Below are 20578 nucleotides of genomic sequence, written 5' to 3'. Positions count from 1 at the left end.
TTATTACTTATGTTAAAATAATTAAAGTTTTAAATGGGTTACTATAAATTTTAATTTTTGTGGAAATGACGTAGGGTTCATTTTCCATTCTTCCCTAAAAAATCTGAAAGGGTCCTCTTATTTCCATCATAACTTGCTTAATTTTGATGCTATCGACTTCTTATACAGCTTTTTGATAGTTACCTTTAAGTACTTTATTAAAATGTTTAGTATCTCTATTTAACAAAGGGCATCATTTTCCTGTTATTTAAGCTTGAATACTAAGATTTGAGTACTCGCGGAAAAAAAATATACATTCAATTGCATATAACTCACTTCGTATATGTAATAAAGGATTTTTCGAATAAGGAGCTTATTTATTTTTATATTATCTTCGATTTTGGTAACAACAACTTTTTTGAAGAAACTTATGGTTTTTGAGTTATTTATGAAAAACTCCTTTAAAACATGGATTTTTTTCAGGAAAAATCAAAACTTTTGATCTTTAATAACTCAAAAACTATTAATTTATTGGAATAACTTTATATAACAAATTTTACTTATAATTTGTCCCTTTATCGATTAGTGGTATTGTATTTAATAAAATAATTTCCACCCCCGAGAAGGGGTGGCATCCACCCCCAGGGTAAAAGCGCAAGTTGGCACCATGTCACCTTTGTTTCTTGAGGTATCCTCTACATACGTACCAATTTTCATGAAAGTAGATGGAGGTTCAACGAAATCGGAGGTGAAAACCTTCATTGACTCCACTATGTGTTGAAACCAGAACTTGGGTTCTAGTCACTTTTAGTAGATAAAACAAGTAGTCCTGTCGCCAGGGGGGGTACAACGGCCTCCTGTATTCAGATGGACTTACCCAAGATTTTATTATGTATTTTGGCCCGTAGAACACGAATTTTTTGGGTAACAGTTGATGCGGATGTCGATAAGATTGTTATAAACAAAGAAGTTGAGGAATTACATAACAGCGATTTCTCACAAAACAAAACCTGTTTTTGTATTTTTTGGGCCATTCTAACCAAAAAATGTTCCTACAAGTTTTTTCGTAGGATGCATAGTTTTCGAGATAAACGCGGTTGAACTTTCAAAAAATCGCAAAATTGCAATTTTTGAACCCGAATAACTTTTGATTAAAAAATAAAATAGCAATTCTGCTTACCGCATTTGAAAGTTCAAGTCAAATTCTATCGGTTTCGAATATATACATTGCTAAAAATTTATGTGTTTATTGCTAAAAAAAGCTATAAACACATAGTGTTTCCCGTGCCTAATACATGCGTTTACATGCATGCTACGTAGAAATAGCCTCGCTTGCACTTGTACCTACTCTATCTACTCGTTCGATTTTAAATGAAAAATCATTGAAAACATCACTCCAGCACTAGGTGTTTATACTTTTGTTTAACAATAAAATAATAAATTTTTAGCAATGCAAATAACTAAAATCGATATACTTTGACTTGAACTTTCAAATGCGGTAAGCAGAATTTCTATTTTATTTTTTAATCAAAAGTTATTCGGGTACAAAAATTGCAATTTTTCGATTTTTTGAAAGTTCCACCGCGTTTATCTCGAAAACTATGCATCCTACGAAAAAATTTGTAGGAACACTTTTTGGTTAGAATGGCCCAAAAAATACAAAAACATGTTTTGTTTTGCGAGAAATCGCTGTTATGTAATTCCTCAACTTCTTTGTTTATAACAATCTTATCGACATCCGGATCAACTGTTACCCAAAAAATTCGTGTTCTACGGGTCAAAATACATAAAAAAAACTTGGGTAAGTCCATCTGAATACAGGAGGCCGTTGTACCCCCCCTGGCGACAGGACTAAAGTACAGGACCTTCCAAAAGTTTTCCTTGAGTCTAATAATAAATTTGTTTTCAATTTTTTTTATAAATAAGTATTCTTCGTTTTAATTTATAAGTACCTACACAAAAATAAAAATTTCTTAAGAAGTTACATTTTTTATTGTGTACTTGTGTAGTGCAAAATGTCCCCATCAAATTAGAAAAAAAAAGCAAAGAGCACACTAGAGCGGACCCCTGCGGGGCCGGGCCCTGGTTCCGCGGAGCCCGCCGAACCATGCTCAGTACGCCACTGTCTACCATTTAGCAGATATAAGAAGCTCTCATACCAAAAGCGATATCCGATCGATATATGTAACACGCAACATCCCATATAGTCCAGACTGTATCGTCGTCCCCGTTAGGTAAATTATTTCGATCCGTCTTTTTTTGCACAAACGTTTTTACTTAAAAAAAGGTCCTAATAACAAATACACGGTGCCGGGAGGTGCCGCGGTCGGATAATTGTTTAAACAATTTTTTTAAACAAATTTAAAAAATCAATTTTTTCACTTCGTACCAATTTTTTTAGATTCTTTGGGACATTATGAGCAAAAAAGGTCTCTTATGATTTTTCTCGAAAATTAATTGTTGTCGAGTAATACGCGATTTAAAATTTGAAAACCCAAGGCTTTGTTAAAAATTTTTATTATGAAAGTCAGAAAGTGACTAAATCAAAGTTTAAAGCCCCCCTACGTGATCCTGAAGAAATTTTTGTCATTAATTTATTACTAAACTGTTTTTAACTATTAGCACTAACAGCGTATTGAGGCGGCCGTCAATGTGAGTGCGAGTAAGATGCACCATTGGTTGCCGGAATGGTGCATCTCTTTCGCACTCACATTGACGGCCGTCTCAATACACTGTTAGCGCTCATTGATAATAATTAAAAATAACAGCTTAGTAATATATTAATGACACACATTTCTGCAAGATCATGTAGGGGGGGGGGGCTTTAAACTTTTATTTAGTCACTTTTTGTCTTTCATAATAATAATTTTTAACTGAGTTATTATGCCTTGAAAATGGTCATTTTGGTGTTATATATAATATTAGCTTGGATTCCAGGCCATACTGGAGTAAAGGGGAATAAGAGGCTGATAAATTGGCAAATATAGGCAAGATTTTAAACGTTTCTGCAGACATTGAAATATATAAATTTGACTTTTTACCTTTCATTAAACACAAAATTGTAGTTTGAGTTGTAATTGAGTTTAAAGTTGAATGGACAAAACAGTTTAAAACTAAAGGGAAATGGTATCAACAATACCAAAGTGATTTTTCTACAAACCCTTGGTTCCACAAATTCACATTTGTTAATCGAAGGCACTTCAATTATTAGGATGCGAACGGGTCAATGCCTCACACCCAGGCCCGGACTGGCCCGCCGGCCCACCGGCCATTGGGCCGGTGCGCCTTTTGCCTTGGTTACTATCTATCCATTCAAAAAATTAAACGCTGAAAAAAAATTTTTTTTTTGAACTGTTATACAAATATGATGCAGCTACCATTCCACTAAAAAATGTTTCTACTTGCTTGTGATTTCGCCGTTTGGCACCAGAAACCTACATAATGAAGCCAGTGGGTACAACAAAATACCAGATATCAGATAATCAAATAACGTAGGCTATTCGGGCGCCTTTCGTGGATATCAATATCCGCTCCGAGAACGCGCAGCGCCCTCGAAGACCATTTTTACGATTCGGGCGCCTTTTGTAGGTATTAATGTCCGCTGTTTCTGTTATAATAAATTGCTTAGATGCGACGAACGGCGCCCTCGAAGACCATTTTTACGATTCGGACGCCTTTGTGGGTATCAATATCTGCTCCGAGGACGCGCGCGCCCTCGAAGACAATTTTTACGATTCGGGCGCCTTTCGTAGGTATCAACATCCACTGTTTCTATTATAATAAATTGCTTGGATGCAACGCACGGCGCCCTCGAAGACTATTTCTACGATTTGAGCGCCTTTCGTGGGTATCAATTTCCGCTGTTTCTATTATAATAAAAAGCTTAGATGCAACGCGCGGCGCCCTCGAAGACCTTTTGTTGGTATCAATATCTGCTCCGAGGACGCGCGGCGCCCTCGAAGACCATTTTTAAGATTCGGGCGCCTTTCGTATCCACGGTTTCTGTTATAATAAATAGCTTAGATGAGTCGCGCGGCTATTTTACGATTCAGGAGCCTTTCGCAGGTATCAATGTCATATGTTTATATTATATTACAATAGTGTTACATCCCACAGTTGGCCTAATGAGTGCAGTTTTCTGCGCGCCATAACTAAATCGTACATACAGGATTTTTGCACCCTAGAATCCTACATCATAATGAAGCCAGTGGGTACAACAAAATTCAGCTCGTATCAGGTAATCAAAGGCCAACACACATAGCTCGAAAATGGCACCCAGGTTTTCTGACCTCTTTTGGTTCAGTTGTGCGGCGAGCCTTAGCTTCTCCGGTATGACTCCGTCTATGCCAGGTACCTTTCGGATCTTTATCCATCCAACGGCCTCGCCGAGTTCCAACTCAGTAAAGGGTACCGCCTCTATGAAACAAGTAACACTTAAACGTCTGTTCTCCACTTCAGGAAAGAGCTGCCGTATTAAACAGTCTCTTCTCCTCGGGCAGGGGATAGCGTGTCTTTTCCCCTTCTGTTAGATACACACCATCTTGAAACACTGTCTCCAGATATCTCTTTTGAGATCCTGAAGCAGGTTACTCCTCTTTTCTCTCTTCAATCATGTAATCTCATTTCTGTACTGGTTCTGCATTCGCTTTAATTCATTGATTCTCTTTTTCTTGCTTGAACTTTTAATAACCTCTTCCACTCCATTCTTACTCTCATACAATTCGTTCTCTGATATTCAAGCCCCTCATTCTACCAGTATGGTTATTTTCTTTCATACCACCCATGTGACCTAACACAAGCCAACTCCGGTGCCCCACTCAGATCCTCGATCAACTCACTCACATCCTCGCATCTCAGACCAATCAAGCTAAAAGCACCCACAAAGACTTACTCATTTAAAAATCTCTTTAGATCGATATCTTCATCTTTCCGTTTCTTCCTTTTGCTCGCTAGTTCAAAACTCACATATTTATGTAAGCTGAGTGATTCTTCTTTTAAAACAGTCCAGCTTACGACCCTGTTTAGAAATAACGTTGAAACCAGCGAGATGTCCGGAAAGTATTTACTATTACCTACGAACGTAAGTGCATGGATCCATTATCATAGGTATTTCCCTCTCCCATCTTGAACTCTTTGGTTCCATGGACGATCGTTCACATTCAGGTTACCAGCGCATTCCCTTGTCTATCCTTTATTTTAAAAGTTCTAGAATTATATTTCTCTATACTTACGCACTCTTTTAAGTCAGACATTGTCATTCTAGTTGGTCGGAGTTGGTCATTCTAGTTATTCTGGTATAACAAACTCATGTATTGATTGGTATAGTACTGTTCTCTTAGCATTGTCGTACGCGGCTTTGAAGTCAACAAATAGACGATGGGTTTTACCATCGGTAACCGGAGACAGGTACACTCTCCGTCCCAGCCTCTTGGATAATCGAGTCAATATACTCTTCATATACTCAAAGCGGGACATTTGGTGAAACATAGCAATTGTACACCATCAGGTATCAAACTTGTACTTCAACATACCGATTCTTAACAGAGTGTCTGGTGATGCCAACTCCTCGGTTCATCACGTATATGGTCACGTTAGATCTCTTATCTTTAATGATTCTTTGTCGAGAGACTAAATGTGATAACATTCCCTTCGTGTGAGTACCTCTGCAACGTCGTGAGCGGCCCTCGCCCTTCCCATATTTATTTAAAGAAACTTCGAATTAGATGGTTCTTATCTCTCTAACACACCTATACGCTGTCTGAGTTCTAATCCTGGGTGCTTTCATCCACCCTTTCCTCATCCCTTGTGGCCAGGTGTCTCTTAAGCCCCCGCTTTTCGAGGATGAGTTTTTTTTACTGCGGGTACTGTAAGCTGTCGGCTCTGTGACCGGATTCTTTACAAGTGAGGCAAAAAGTCGCCTCACTACTGCACTATCGTGCCTGGTGCCCCCTTTGCCACATCTGTAGTAGGAGTCCGTCATGTTTTCTGCCTTGCAGTCGGTTTTACTATGCCCGAACTGCAGGCATCTAAAGCAGCGCTGGGCATGCAGTCTCTCTCGAATCTTGCATGAGTTCCATTCAATTGGTATAATATGTTTTCTTTCCAGGGGCTTCTTGGCTGTGATGCGTGTCAGTCCGACCATGACGTTTGTGTTCCCTTCTCTATTTTCCCTTCCTCCGTGCGGGCCACGATATTCTTCTTCAGGCGCTTGGCCTGTTCTTTCCGTTCTTTCCCTGCCACTTTGAGGGTGAAGTCCTCGTCCGTAGTATTCTTAGCGCTTGTGATGCTAATCGCCTCCTTCTTTATGTCTAGGCTACCCTTGATTTGCTTGAGCAACTCGGCATGGGATTTTATACCTTCCTTCACGATCACCTTCTGCGTCTCCATCCTACTTTCCCCGCATTAATAATAGACCTGCGCGAGGTGAAAGTCCATACCCATAAATGTAACTTCCAGGAGCTTCCTGAAGTTCCTACCTTTGTAGCCCCCACTACTCTTAGGGACGCCTCTCTGGTCCCCAGTATCTCCATGTCTTTCATCAATTTAGAAATAATTGCCAGTAGTCTCTTGTCCCCGTCGATTTCCGTCACCCCTTTCTCTAAAGGGACCATGAAAATAGTCTGACGGTTTTCCTGGTTCTCTTCCTTCTGACCCGTCCTTGTCATCGTGCTCATAGTACTAAGTTGTAAGTACTACACCTTTCCTGGTCTGTATGTACCTCCTGCACATACTCCCAGTTCCTGTTTTTCCTTGTCAGGTCGTGGAACCTTTCCCCCTCACTGAACCCATGACCACTACTAAGTCGCATGTAGGTTTATTCTATCTTCCCGGTTTGGCGACCCTATAGTGAGCTTCTTCCCATTCGACTTTATAATGTCCTTTATTTTTTAAAGCCTCTTTCTCCTGAGTTCAGAACCGTTGCGATCATTTCTATCTCTTCTTCACTAAGTTTTTCTGGAAAGAACTCTTCGAAGCCGACCTGTGTGGACACTCCTGCCGTTTCCTTAGTCGTTCCTTCCTCACCGGTTTGCTCTACTATTCTATTTCGTTTCTCAATGCTGCCGAGGGCGACTTGTCTGAGATTGCTCTCCATGTCTTTGGTGACTATCTTTAAGTTTTTTACCTCATTCTTGATCTCGACCTTCGTGTTTGTATGGTCGGACATTAGTTTCACTAAATTATTTGTAACTCTGGTAAGTTTATCCATTGTTTTTACCATGACTGTTATGTCGGAGCTCTCCTCCTTCTCTCTAGGTCTTTTCTCCCCAAGTGAGGAGCTCCTTTGCAAGGTTGTCTCCCCTGGGAGATCCGTCTTGGTCAGGTCCCTACCACTGACCGGAGATCTTCGAACAGATCCCATTTTTCCGAAGATCATAGTCTCTTTCTTCCTCTTTCCCTCTTCGCTTAGAATTTTTTCCTTTGTTCCCTTTACTAGAATGAACACCTTATCATCTCATTCATACCTTGTTAAAGCTGCACCACCACCGGTGACACGCTCCATTCTCACTTCGTTTTGTTTTATTTTTTCCTAAGTGATTAAATACTTATCCATATAGTTCCCGCGATTAGGAGAGAATTATACTGTCCAGCGAGGCAGTGAGCCCTTGGCCACGCTAAGGCTTGAATTACAAAGGACTTTCGCCAGTTCTCCGAGGGCTCCCTTTGGGAGCGACTGACATTAGACCATTCACTGCTCATTTACGGATCACCTGAAACAGTGTGATTGCGGCTTTTTTTATCGAGGTTTACTCTGCTATTTTAGAGCGCTCTAAGAATTTGAAATAATTTTAAAAGTACCTTCTGTTGAACACCAATTATCATGATTGTTGATCAATGTTTTTGAACCAGTAGATTCTTCTGTAGAAGCAGTTGAAAAATGGTAAATTACTTTATGTTTTAAATTAATATTAAACTTAAAAAAATTCACAAGTAATATTAATTTACTTTACATGTAGGCCTGGATCCCGCGTACCAAAAAAAGTTGTATAATAGCGAGCTGAAAATTTGTTAATAAGTTAACAGTGTCTAATCGGACAAACTTTGATGTAGTTGTGTTTGGGAACACTGGAACAGGGAAAGTTTTAATTGTACAACAGGTTAAAAATTTGGAACGTCAGACTACGAAAACGTCCCATGTATTTTGTCGGACAGAACTTCCAATTAATTTGTTTCCCTTTCATTCAACTCTTATGCAAAAATCAGACTGCTATTTATCACCAACATAATTTCTGTCATTTAACATGTTCTACGTGTCTGACTTATTAAAATGCTCAGTTGGTAATAAATACCAGTCTGATTTTGGCATGAGAGTTTAATGAGTGGGTAACAAATCAATTGGAAGTTCTGTCCGACAAAATACATGTGACAGTTTTCATAGTCTGACGTTTCAAATTTTTAACCTGTTACCACAATTAAAACTTCACATATTCCAGTGTTCCCATACATCCAAGTTTATCCGACTAGACATCGTTAACCTATTAACAAATTTTCAGCTTGCTATTATACAACTTTTTTTGGTACGCGGGATCCAGGCCTAATGCACTAGGATTTCAAAAAAGTTTGATGCAAAAGCTTAGAAGATGGTCTGGCGCCTTTGTTTAGAGATTGGGTTGGCGCCTTTTTTAGAATTTGGGTTGGCGCCTTTTTTAGGAGCCAGTCCGGCCCTGCTCACACCAGATCATTACTTGTTTAAAATCAATTATAGTGATACTCCTTTTTGTGAATGTTGACAAATAGGAAGTATTTTTCATTTAGTGTAAGTGCAATAGTAAATGCAATAATACATTTAGTGCAAAGATTGCGACCCGGGTTCCCATTCCATTTCTGAAGCCAAATTATTGTGTTTCATCCTGGTCTTCTTCACATTTATCTCTGATTCTACTGTGGATGATACGTAGAAAGATTTTCAAAGTGTGTTTAAAATCAATTGTAGTGATACTTCTTTTTGTGAATGTTGACAAATAGGAAGTATAACTCATGTTACTTGAATGCCCAATTACAAAATAAATCAATTTGACCTGTATCAGGAACTTGTTAATATAGGAAGTCAACCCCCATTTCAATATAAAATCGTCTACATAATATTAATGACCAAATCTTAAGAACGATCAATCAATTTATAATAATATTTCAAATTAAAATATAAAATAGTTATTTGACAATCATAATACAATGAATTTAACGAAGGGAATATGGAAAATCCAGACCCTTTGAAAAGAGGATTCAGCGTTTTTCAAATTTTAAATCGCGTATAACTCAAAAACAATCAATTTTAGTGAAAAATTACAAGAAACCTTTTTTGCCCATAATGACCCAAAGAATCTAAAAAAAATTGTACGAAGTTAGAAAATTGATTTTTTGAATTTGTTTAAAAAAAATGTTTAAACTATTTTCCGATCGCGGTACCTCCTGGCACCCTGTGGATTTATTATGAGGACCTCTTTTTCAGTAAGTTTGTGCAAAGAAAACGAATCTGAATAATTTACCTAACGGGGGAAACGATACAGCAGGGTCTAATAAATATCAGCCGTTAATATATGTATTCAATGCACTTAAACTATTACCTAGAATTCTTTGAAACGTCGTTCGGGGTCGGATACTCAAAAAAGGTCAGAGTTGCCGTTGCATATGCCCAGATGTGTATACATACAGGGTGTCCCGGAAAATAGTGCGTTCCTTAAAGGTATAAGTAGAAGGCACCATGTAGAACAAAAAACTCTTATAACATTTTTTTCTAAATGCAACCGTTTGACCAAAAAATTAAAATGTATTCTGGTATGTAAATTTAAATCTGACAACTATGTGCGGTACGCAAATTTAAGCATAGACAGTCCCATGTAAACAGAAACAGATAGTTTTAGAGAATCCTGTTTAGTGTCAATGCCGAAAATGTTTTCGAATAGTGAGTGTATTACCTATTATGTTATTACCTATGAATGGTGTTTGTGAAAGGTTACTTGAAACATCTATTCGGTATAATAATTATTTTCAAGTAAGTACAACTTAGTTATTTCAGTTCACAAGTAAACAAATTACTGAGACATTATCTGGCGTATTTAAGTTCCACTGTAAACTATTAAAACTATGTAATTCAGTTAAAGCCCTCAGCAATACTCAGCATTCAACCCATTTAAACCTTACTAAATACATAATACTAGTTCAGTTAAAAGATGTGTTTTTATGTTAAAAGATGTGGTAATTCGTTTAAAATTATGCAATCGGTATCTCAATACATTTCAAAAGAAAATAATTTTAGTAAACAAATCGTAAATACATGAGTATTACCTACTATTAGGTTGGATTATTTTAAATACTGTTAATCACAATCACAAACGAGTTTTTAATTATCTGTTATTATTCCGTAGTGCGTACGATGTTGCCAGTTTATTAAAATTTCCAAACATTAAAATACAGGTATATGGAAAACAATGTTAACTTTTTTTTGGAAACGGTTAATTTTAGAAAAAAATGGTATAGGACTTTTTTGTTCCAAATTGTGTATTCTCTCCATACCTTAAAGGGACGCACTATTTTCCGGGACACCCTGTATTTGGGATTGAAAGCGTAGAACGAGAGGGATCCTAGGGCATTATAATTTTTGAGATAATAGGTTTATTGAAATCAATTTTTTACAATAATTTGTTTACTTACATAATAAACTTAAAAAAGTTTTAAAAGAATAAACATGCTTGTTGACTTATCTATCTAATGTTTACAGATTAATATTTACAGTTTTTTGACAAATCATTTTTTTCTAGTATAATTTTTTGTTAAATTGGTACACAAATCCCTTTTTTATTTAGTCCAAGTAGTAAATAATTTTATATATATAATCTATATCTAAACCTTTCTTAAGGTGTTTGAAAAATACATTTCATGCATCTATATCATATACAAATCGTCTCCACTCTTGCTTATTCTTGGACCTTCGTTTCGCTTCAGTCCAAGTTGTATTTTTCTTCAGAATTCTTACCACTTCATCGTTCCAGGTTTTCTTTGGTCTCCCTTTTTCTCCCTTGTTTTGTACTGATGCCTCCCATACGCGTTTTACTTGTCTATTGTCGTTCATTCTACACAAAACCCAAAAAGATTTAAGCCTGTTCTTATCTAATATTTGTGTTTTTGGTTCGACTTGTAGTTCTTCTCTTACAATGCTGTTTCTTATTCTATCGCGTCTTGTAATTCCTTTTACTTTTCATGAGTACTTAATGTCTATTGAGTTTATTCTATTTTTCGATGATTGTGTTAGCACCCAGCTCTCACTACCATAGGTGGGGATCGGCCTGAAGATCATTTTATACACCCCCATCTTCGTCGTACTGCTTACTTCTTTCTTTCCAATGAATGCTCTGTTTAAGCTGTAGTACATTCTGGAAGTCATGGTTATCCTTTCGTTGACTTATTCTTCTGATCTTCCTCCATTTTCTATTTTCACACCCAGGTATTTATGTGTATGTTGTTACTTGTTCTAGTTTTTGGTTATTTATCTTTATATTTACTTGATTATCCTCATTTCCCATGACCATTATCTTTGTTTTCTCCATGTTTATTTTCATATTTCTTTCCATAATAATACAAAAAAATAATTTTTTATACAAATTAAGTTAAGTGATATTTTTAAAGTTTATGGGCAATTGATAGTTTGTTCGCAGACGGTAAAATAATGCAAAACCTATAAATTTTACAGATCCGCTTAGATTGACATGAAATTTGGCATATACATATATAGGTAGCATGGGGGCGAGTTTCATCCCTTCTCGAGGGTGAAAAAATATACGTTCAAAATAAGACCGAAAATGGATAAACTAACTAATTCTAAGCAACTTTTGTTTCATAGCATTTTTTCATTAAATTAAAACTTTTCGAGTTATTTGCGAGTAAGTGTGTTCATAAAAAAACACATTTCCAGACGGTTTCTTGCAACTAACTTAAAAAGTAAGTATTTTATCGAAAAAATAACATTCTTAGCAAAAATATATCCCATAAAAAAGTGAAAAAAATGGTTTAAGTATGAGATTACCTAGTAAAAGAAGAGTTATAAGTAATGAAAAACACATTGATACTCGCCAAATTTCAAATTGAATATATCAACGTGGAATAACCAAAAAATAAAGAACTTTTTGGGAAAAACCACTTTTTTAAATTGTTTAAAAAACTTTAATTTTGTTTTAGTAGCAAAAGTAAGCAAGTTACGCTTAAAATAAAGTTGGTCCCTTTCTTTTTTCGTAAAAAGAAATCGTGAAAATCACCACCTAATCAGCATCCCCAGTGAAATTAATCCTACTAATATAATATGATTCTTTTACAACTTATTCTTATTCGCATACTGCCCAGAGCTTTTCATTCTTCAATTGCTTAATTTTATCATTAAGGCTTTTCAAGATTTTGCTTAGACTTTCTTGTATACTGTTTTTTTTTGTACTTTTTTGGTATTCTCTAATTCCTCTAATATTTTTTTTTCGTGTATGGAGCCCTTTATATTTTTTACATCGTAAATAGTATATTTATTTGTATTGTTCTGTTTTCTAGCGACACTCTGAAACCGTATGTTGTTATTTTTTGACTGGGCCATTGGTCCTTGGAAGATATAGGTAGGTAGGCCCTTTTTAATAAAAGAAAAAGTATTGATTCCAAAGGTTTTTTATTTTGAACTGCCTCCTCTTGACAGATAAAACTTTATGGCATCATTTTTTATGGCATCATTTAACCCGAGCTTCGAATCTCCTACTGACACTAAGTGTTGTTTTCTGTTTTTCTGTTCCAGTTTAAGTCAAAAAGCTTAAAGTTGCAGTTTACTGAAGTTTCAAAATTGGCACGTTCCTGTATTCTACATAATAGGTATATAAAATGTGTGATGCGACGTTATCTCTGTTGAGTGTAAACAGATGTACGCTATTAATTATGAACTGTGCAACATTTTACGTATGAATTTTATTTTATGTGTTGCATTTGGTATGAGAGCTTCCTTACGGGCTTACAGTGACAGTGATATTTGACGTCTACAGTGACCCGACAAAGAATATTGAAGCTGCAGAACAACGTCGTCGAACTACAAAAACTTTATCGGGTTCCGAGATTATCTTTGATGAAAATATAACAGTTCTAGCAAATCAACAACAATTTTTCGTTAACGTTAATAATAAATCTCGTTTCATTTCCATGTTAACTGACAAATTAACAGCAGCGAATATTGAAGTGAAACAAGCTAAAAATGACGCATATGTCCTTATTATTGAGACAGAAATTGAAAAATTTAAGGCAACAAACACAACAATAATTGTAGTTGGTGAAGATGTTGATTTGTTAGTACTGCTTACTGCAAGGACTGCAGTAGATAAAGTTATTTATTTTCTGAAACCTGGGAGGGCTCAACAGCGAACATTCTTCGAAAAGATTATCGACTTATCCCAAATGCCAAAATTACATTTTATTTTTACATGCGATAACCGGCTGCGACTTTACGTCAGCAATGTACAGAAGGGGCAAAACGTCAGTGCTTAAATTATTCGAAAAAAAAAAAAGATTTGACTGACTGCTGTAAAGTTTTTACAGAACTTGATTCCACACCGCCAACAATAATTACGGAAGAAATTCGCTTTCTTCTTGCGGTTTATGGAGCTCCAAAAAAATTTAGTTGTCTTGATAAATACCGATACTTAACTTTTGTAAAAAATACGCGAAACAAGAAACAAGTACAACTATCATATTTTTCTCCAACATCAGCATCTGCTTTTCAACATTTGTATCGAGTATATTATCAAGTTCAAACATGGCTAGGAAATGAACTGAATCCAGAAGACTGGGGTTGGAAAGTAATAGATAATACTCTGGAACCGATTAAAACCTTACTTCCACATGCTCCAGAAAAACTCCTTAACACTATATTTTGAAATTGCAAAAAAGGTTGTAGTGCCAAATGTGGATGTAAAAAAGTCGGGTTGCTGTGTTCTCTAGCGTGCACTAACTGGCAAGGTCAGTCTTGCTCAAATGTTCAGTTTAGTACAACAGAGGAAGACTCTTGTGATTTTAATGAAGACACCAATGACTCAGTTATATTTGAACAATCTTTGAACATCCAGCAAGAGGAAGAGGAAGAAGATAAAATCGAAGAAGACTTGACTGTTGAAGTAGACTTTCAAGAATATGAATCTGATTAAAATGTCTAAAAAATCAAATCAATAGTTAACCTAATAATCAATAGCATTATCAATAATCAATATCAATAATAAGGTAATATCTAGAACTTGACCGGTATTGTTTCCTTAAATTATCCTAATATTGTCAAAACAGTTAGTGGAGTAGGCCTACAGGGGAAACCAAGGTAAAAAAAAAGAGCCGAGTACACTACCTCACAGGAGGTGTAGAAACGTGTGCATATCATGTATAATGTGACTTTTAGAATCGTGATATCTCAGGAATGGCAACTCTTAGGAAAAAAATAGTAAGGACTATTTTTGTAGAGAATTTTAAGGTGATACAGTAGCGATCAACAGGTAGCAAAAACGCGTTCCAAGATTGCGGCTGTAATTTTGAATATTTTTTCGAGATATTTGGCACCCGTATTCGTAATATAATAAAGAATGGCGGTACAGAGCCCAATTTGAAAAATATATTAATGTGTGGAAATTACTCTGTAAATAAATACATTATTAAAAAAACGAGCCTGTACCGCCATTAAGAAGAACAAAAAAATATACTTTCTTCAAATAAACTTTTTTATCCGATGCCTAGATTTTGTGTCATTTTGGAACTACTAAAATTTTTTATTTCATTAGTAGTTCCAAAATGACACAAAATCTAGGCATCGGATAAAAAAGTTTATTTGAAGAAAGTGTATTTTTTTGTTCTTCTTAATGGCGGTATAGGCTCGTTTTTTTAATATTGTATTTAATTACAGAGTAATTTCCACATATTAATATACAGGGTGTCCAGAAACTCTACCGACAAACGAAGACAGGAGATTCCTCAGATAATTTTAAGATAATTTAACCCAATTCACCTAATCCGAAAATGCTTTCTAAGGGAGCTAGAGCTCTTTGAAGATGGCTTCATGGCTTCTTGTAATTAGTTTTTCTTAAATATCTCCAGAATTCTTCTATTTAGAAAAACAAAAATTGGTATACATATTTACTTTCCAGAAATGAATCGATTCCATCCATTGCGAATTTCTAGTACCGGTCATAGGCGTCGGTTTTGGGTATAGGGCAACGAATATTTTATCGCATAACTTTTTTGCCTTTAACTTTTAAGCATTTTTGATACTGGATTATTAAATTGTAAGGTATTTTAGTACTAAAAGGTACTCTTTCTTTAAGTCGGTAGGACACACCGTTTTCCAGAAAAATCGATTTGAAAGTTTTTTGTTCTTGGAATTTGAAAAAAAATTTAAAAACATTAAAAAAAACTATGTATTTTATCAACTTAAAGCAAGAGTAACTTGTAGTACTCGAATACCTCATAATTTAATAATCTAATGTCAAAAATGCTTAAAAATTAAACACAAAAAAGTTATGCTATAAAATAACTGTTGACCTACGCAAAACGGACGCCTATGACCGATACTGGAAATTCGCAATTAATGAAATCGATTCATCTCTGGAATATAAATAAATGTACCAGGTTTCGTCTTTCTAAATAGTTTTTTTTTTGAAAATATTTTTTGAAATTCAAGAAACGAAAAATTCTCAAATCGATTTTTCTAGAAAACGGTGTATCCTATCGACTTAAAGCAACAGTACCTTTTAGTACTATAACACCTCACAATTTAATAATTCAGAGTCAAAAATGCTTAAAAATTAAAGACAAAAAGTTAGGCGATAAAATAACCGTTGCCCTACCCAAGACGGACGCCTATGATCGGTACCAGAAATTCGCAATGGATGGAATAGAGTTATCTCTGGAAGATAAATACGCGCACCTATTTTTGTTTTTCTAAATACAGGCATTCTGGAGGTTTTTAAGAAAAACTAATTACAAGACGCCATTTTCAAAGAGCTCTAGCTCCCTTAGGAAGCATTCTGTCTTCGTTTGTCGGTAGAGTTTCTGGAACCCTGTATATTTCAAATTGGGCTCTGTACCACCATTCTTTATTATGTTACGAATACGTGTGCCAAATATCTCGAAAAAATATTCAAAATTTCAGCCGCAATCTTGGAACGCGTTTTCGCTGGAACTTTGGTTTAAGGTTCTTTTACTTAACTTTTTTGATAAAACTTACCGTTTTCGAAAAAAATCCAAAAAATCTCAAATTTTGACCTTTGACCCCGAATAACTTTTGTTGCACACATGGGATCGATGGGGACTTTTAATACTTTATTTGTTATGGTATACCCTAGCTCTCCACCAAAATTTGGCTCTCCGGCAATTTTTGTTATTTCAAATGTCTATATAGACTGGGTTATTAGGAGGAGAACAAAATAGTTTTTCAATACTGATAAGTGATTATCAAAGGCCGGAGCAGTGGGCTTGTATAAGCAGAGCAAGTATTTTCGAATTAGGAACGGCCACCTAATCCACGTGATTACCTTCTTCTTTTTCTTGTACCACTCCTATCGCAGATTGGAAATCATCAAGGCTACTCTGACCTTGTTTACATCGGACCTAAAAAGTTCATTAGTGGTGCAGCCAAACCACTCTCTCAAATTCCGCAACTATGATATTTTTCTACGGCCTGGATTCCGTTTTCCTTTTATTTTCCTTGCATTATATTTTGAAGTAATGCGTATTTATGACCTCTCATCAGGTGACCCAAATACTCGAGTTTTCTTCGTTTCATCGTTAACAAAATTTCTGGGTCCCTTCCTATCCTTCGTATTACTTCAAGGTTTGTGATTCTTTCAACCCAACTTATCTTCAGCATTCGACGGTAGCACCATATCTTGAAACTTTCAATATATTTTATGTTGTTCTGTTTGAGAGTCCAGGCCTCTACACCGTATAATAGCGTGTTAAATACGTAGCCTCTTAGCATTCTTAATCGTAGAGGGATGCTTATATCTCTGTTGCAGAAGAATTTTCTCAACTTTATGAACGTAGCCTTGGCAATTTCTATACGTCTTTTTATTTCATTGTTTTGGTCTCCAGTTTCGTTTATTAAAGTTTCCAAGTATTTGTAACTCGATACTATTTCAATTTGAATGCTGTTTATACTAATATGTGCTGGTTGTGTCATGATTTTACTGAAGACCATATACTTGGTTTTTTTATATTAACTCTACGTCAGGTACGCAGTTATTGCTGACGAACTTGGTCGTGTTCCTTGGCTTTTCTCATTTTGACAGTGGTAAAATTAAAAACTAGGTCATGATTTTTTCCCTGTCAATACAAGTAGGTTTACATAGAGGTTTTTACACCTTTTGAAGTGGCTAGTTTCAATTACTTGTACACTGGACGTAAGTAACCACATTTTCTTTTTTTTAACTGTCAAAATTTCACCCTTTTGCATTTCAATCTAAGTGGTTCACTTATTTCCAGGCTTACACTGATGATGGTCAGTTTGACCGAAAACGTTTTGTACTTCCACTTCCTTGTGGATAAATTTTAAGAATTTTAATAAATTAATATACCTACATACAACAGAAGTGTTTACTTCATTCTACGTTATAAATGAAAATGTTTCAAGAAGCGACTTCATTCAAAACTTAGCATGGGAACTAATCAAACCGCAAATCGAATATGGATCAACTATACCTTCCCTGCTAAGAGAACTAAGACCACGAGCTCGCGTACTGCTCGGAGTTCAAAAAGTCGTACCCCTTCCCCCTAATGTTCCAACAAATTACGTGGGACGATGTTGTATTTGTGCACGAATTTGCAATATGTCAACAAGAAGGGCATGCCAAAGATGTGGCAAATTTGTATTCAAGGATCATTTGGGGATATTTGCACTGAATGTTTGACGGACTAAAATTGTGCCACTTTGACCATTTAATAGTTTTGTTCTTTTTTTACTTTTTAGTTCTATTCTAAGATATCTAATATCGAAGTACGGACATAAATAAACATGTTATTAACCATTAATTTCTTAATTTTGTCAAAGTTCGGTATTACACGACAAAAAAACGATTGGTCTACAATCGTAGACCGCGCGACTAAGCTCATCAGCAATAACCGCGCGCCTAACGTAGGGTTAAATAAGGCTTATAAATATCTTTAAAACTTTCTGATTTTGTTTCTAGCAAAAAATATTTGGTGGTACCCTAAAGCAATTCATAAGACAAAAAAGAGAAAAAATTTATATAGAAAGGTCACCCTGATTATAATTTTTCAACGTATGTTACAGTTATATATTATATATGTAATATATAATATATAAGTTTAATAATCCAGTGTCAAAAATTCTTAAAAGTTAGACACAGAAAATTATGGGATAAAATATCCGTTTCCCTACCCTAAACGGACGCCTATGACCGGTACTAAAAATTGACAAATGATGGAATCGATTTATCTCTGGAAGATAAATAGGTGTATCAGTTTTAGTTTTTTTAAATAGAAGTGTTCTGGAGCTATTAAAAAAAACTAAAATTAGAATACGCCATCTTTAAAGAGCTCTAGCTTCCTTGGGAAGCATTTTCGGACGAGGTGAATTGAGTTAAATTTTCTTAAACTTATCTGAGGAATCTCCGGGTTTCGATTGTTAGAAGAGTTTCTGGTATAACCCCCTGTACAATAGGTACATTATACCCTATATAATAGGTACAATCCCTACTAACTATAACCAATTAATTGTAAAATTATTGATTTTCTTCCTATTAATTTTATTACGTTTACTTAGATACAAATATGATCTTATCGCTTAAAATAAATATGTTACAGTTTGGTATTATATATTTTTGAAAGGTGTGTAAAAATCCTAGACATTACTCAGGAAAATAATATTTAATACCGTACGAGTATTTTAACGATATGAAAATTAATTTTTATGTATTAAATATCTTTGCGGTTATCCTGCCACGTTGTAAACGGTTTTAGATTAGTGTTTTTTAAGCATACCTGACATGGAATGACTCAAAAAATTGTGGTGATATGAATATGTTTGTATAACAACCTGCAATAATTTTACTAACTTAAAATTTTATTTTTATATACGAAATAACTACACAACCATCCTGCCTCTCTGTAAATAGCTTTATATTAACATTCTTGCGATATGTCAAAAATGGCACGACTCAGAAAATCGTGTAACTTTCCACGAATTTCCTTACACATTTTTTAACTATGTTTAGTAAAAGAAGTTTTACCAAACATCCTGCCATTTTGAATAATGTCTACTTAAATTATGTATTTATTTTATAATAAAATTTATTTTATGACTCAGAAAATCACGGAACCAGGGTAAACATTAGGAGACGTCATGCCAACATTTTTTTCGATAATTTTCAAATAATTATGTTTAATTTATTAAGTTGGCAGGACTCAGAAAATTATGAAAATTTCATTATTTTCATTACATGTTCGTATACCCATATACTCCCTTAGTCCTTTTGCAACCCTCCTGCCCAAAAAATTTTCTTCATAAAATTGATAGTGTTCTGTCATTCTATGGATATGGCAGGACTCATTTTTTCCTCATGGAAAATTTTATTTTCACAGGAAAATGTCACAGGAAACCCGTGGATTTTTCCATAAATTGTAAGCACCTTTTCTAACCTTCCAGTATTGCAAAGGGCAGGACTTAGAAAATCGTGGTTGAAGTTCTGTTAATATCTCCCAGTTTATGTGAGAGAACATCAAATTTGTTAACCTGAAACTATGCATGGAAGTGCTTGTTTGAGTAATGATTGTAAAAAAAAAATTTATTCTGGAAGTGACATCCGAAGTGGAAATTCCATCGTCAAATAAACGTATTTTCAACTTATTCTTCTTCAAGGAGCGTAACCAAATTTTAGGCGTGGGTAGCTTCCATGACAATTTGCCGATATCGTTCTCGATCTTGTGCGGCATGTAATAGTTGTTGATCTGCTGATAAGCCAGTCCACTGACGAAGGTTTCGGAGCCATGAATATTTCTTCCTACCTATTCCTCTTTTTCCGTCGATTTTTCCTCTCATTATATACCCGAGATATTCAAGTTTTCTCTTTTTATCACCTTGATTAACTAAAAATAACTAATTACAATGTTTTTAGGTGATCCAGTCAGAATTATGGAAAAACTAGTTATGTGTGGACTTAATAAGGAGACTAAATGGATACTGAAATATATTTATTTACCTCCAGTAATTTTTTTAGAGAGTCATGTTGTATGGTGTTTTATATCAGTAATCTGTAGCACTGGTGAACTAAAAAGTGTTGTACCCTTTTTAAGTTTCACGTCTCTATATCAACCGGTAAATATTTTTATACCTTTCTAATATCCGCTTTACACCAACAATAAATCCATGAAGAAATTCATGTAGCTTCAAAGTCAAACTTGACGTATACAAAGTACAATTTGACATCCAATTTTGGCGTAAATATAAAGAATATGAAGAAATTTGACGAATATATAGAATATATCCTATAAGAAAACATAGAGTTTCGAGGGGTTTCTGCACTAAATTGATGCAGATTACTCGGAGGTTTTTGGGGTTACTGAACAAGAATACGCCATCATAACCGATCCC

This window comes from Diabrotica virgifera, chromosome 7, assembly GCF_917563875.1.
Source record: "Diabrotica virgifera virgifera chromosome 7, PGI_DIABVI_V3a".
NCBI lineage: Eukaryota > Metazoa > Arthropoda > Insecta > Coleoptera > Chrysomelidae > Diabrotica > Diabrotica virgifera.
Note: the sequence above shows the minus strand (reverse complement) of the source record.